Source organism: Propithecus coquereli, unplaced genomic scaffold (assembly GCF_000956105.1).
Source record: "Propithecus coquereli isolate 6110/MARCELLA unplaced genomic scaffold, Pcoq_1.0 Scaffold117, whole genome shotgun sequence".
Lineage (NCBI taxonomy): Eukaryota > Metazoa > Chordata > Mammalia > Primates > Indriidae > Propithecus > Propithecus coquereli.
Genome location: NW_012135747.1, coordinates 2,074,616 through 2,076,218, shown reverse-complemented (window position 1 = coordinate 2,076,218; position 1,603 = coordinate 2,074,616). Strand labels below are relative to the sequence as shown.

Here is a 1,603-nt window from a genome sequence, read left to right as displayed (position 1 = left end):
GAGGTATGACAAGAAATCTTTTATGCAAAAAAATAAAAATTGAAGCAAAAATAACACTTTCAACTTAGTTTTCTAAAGTCCTAAAAATCACATCAATTCTACAAATTACTATTTCTGAAGACAGAACTTTAATTTGTTCCCCTCCCATGTCTATCATGCTTATAATAATAAAACATAAAATTGTTCTAAACACAATAAATGGAATTCTTACATTTCACCATTTTCTTAATATAAATGATAACAAGTCAAATCATATTTTACATTGCTACTTGCTTATATTGCACTAAAGTTATTTTACATGGAAGAACTAGCTGATGTATCATGACATAATACCTTAGAAACATTCTTTGATATTCACATCTACATTAATGGATATTTCACAGACCACTTAAATAAATTTTCTAATATAAACCAAATCATCTAACAAAAACAAATCTATAGTGCTATTTTGTTTTTGAGAGCAAAGATATTCAGTATTTCTTATTACTGCCTTTGGGAAATACATTGACTCTTAAAAACATTTGGAAATCACACATAGTACCTGGTGGTAACATTTGAGCAAAACCTGATCCATCCTTCTATCTTTCCTTCATTTATTTTAGAAACGAGTTCCCACTATGTTGCTCAGGCTGGCCTCAAAATCCTGGGCTCAAGAGATCCTCCCATATCAGCCTCCGGAGTAGCTGGAACTACAGTCACATGCCATCATGCCATCGCATCAGGCCTCTTCATTTATCTTTGTCTCTACATGGCTACTTTTTAAATACGACATTAATTTTATTTTAAAAATAAAGGAAAAAAGTGTCCTTTAATGTGTAAAGCAGAATTATAAGAGAGATAATAATATTTCAACGCTGGCTGTTTTATCGAACTCAAACATTCAGTTCTTATCATTCTGCTGCAATATAACCAAGACTGCTTATTTTAATAATAAACAATGTTAGCGTTTTTTAGAAATCATGATTACAATAAAAACTTGGAACAGCATGATAAAGCTAATGGCAACCTCTTCAACCCTGTTTTGAAGTTAGTTCTTCTTCCAAATAAAACTTAAAACGGTTTCAAATAACCTAATTATTTAGCAAGCATCAGCTTAGGAATATTTTTTCAGTGTTCTAAGGTATAATGTTTGGCATCAAAAAGTATGGTAAGCACTTTTGATTTGTGAGTAAAAAAGAAAAAAAAAATCAAGTACTAAAATACCAGTGGTTCCTGTAACAGGGTAAATATCCCGATTCAAGTAATGTTCACCTCATAATTAAATTAACATTTTATTTCTCTCCCTCAGAGTTTATTAAGGAAGATAAACCACAATTTTTTTTAGTTGAGGTGAAAAAACTGCTTCATAAGTTCATATGTTGTAAAAGCCACTGCTTGAGAGGGGATGCAGCGAATGTAATTGAGAGATAAACCGCGATATAATCCTTTTCGAATTCCATGGTGTCCATAGACATACTTCATAGTATCCCGCATGGTACTGAAAGACAATGATTAAATGATGACACATCTATGCCACTCATGAAGACACAATTTCAGGATCTGTAATAGATAGCATTCTTAAAAGAAGCTAAAATGCTAATCTGTCATGGGGTCAGAGAAAAAT

The 1,603-nt window shown here is 31.6% G+C and overlaps 1 protein-coding gene across 1 annotated transcript in view; it reads right to left on the bottom strand.

Annotated features, from left to right (window-relative positions):
- The window catches only part of DNA2 (DNA replication helicase/nuclease 2), an 88,610-nt gene that overhangs the window by 86,477 nt on the left and 530 nt on the right, over window positions 1-1,603 (bottom strand). The gene's annotated exons all lie outside the window — the stretch shown is intronic.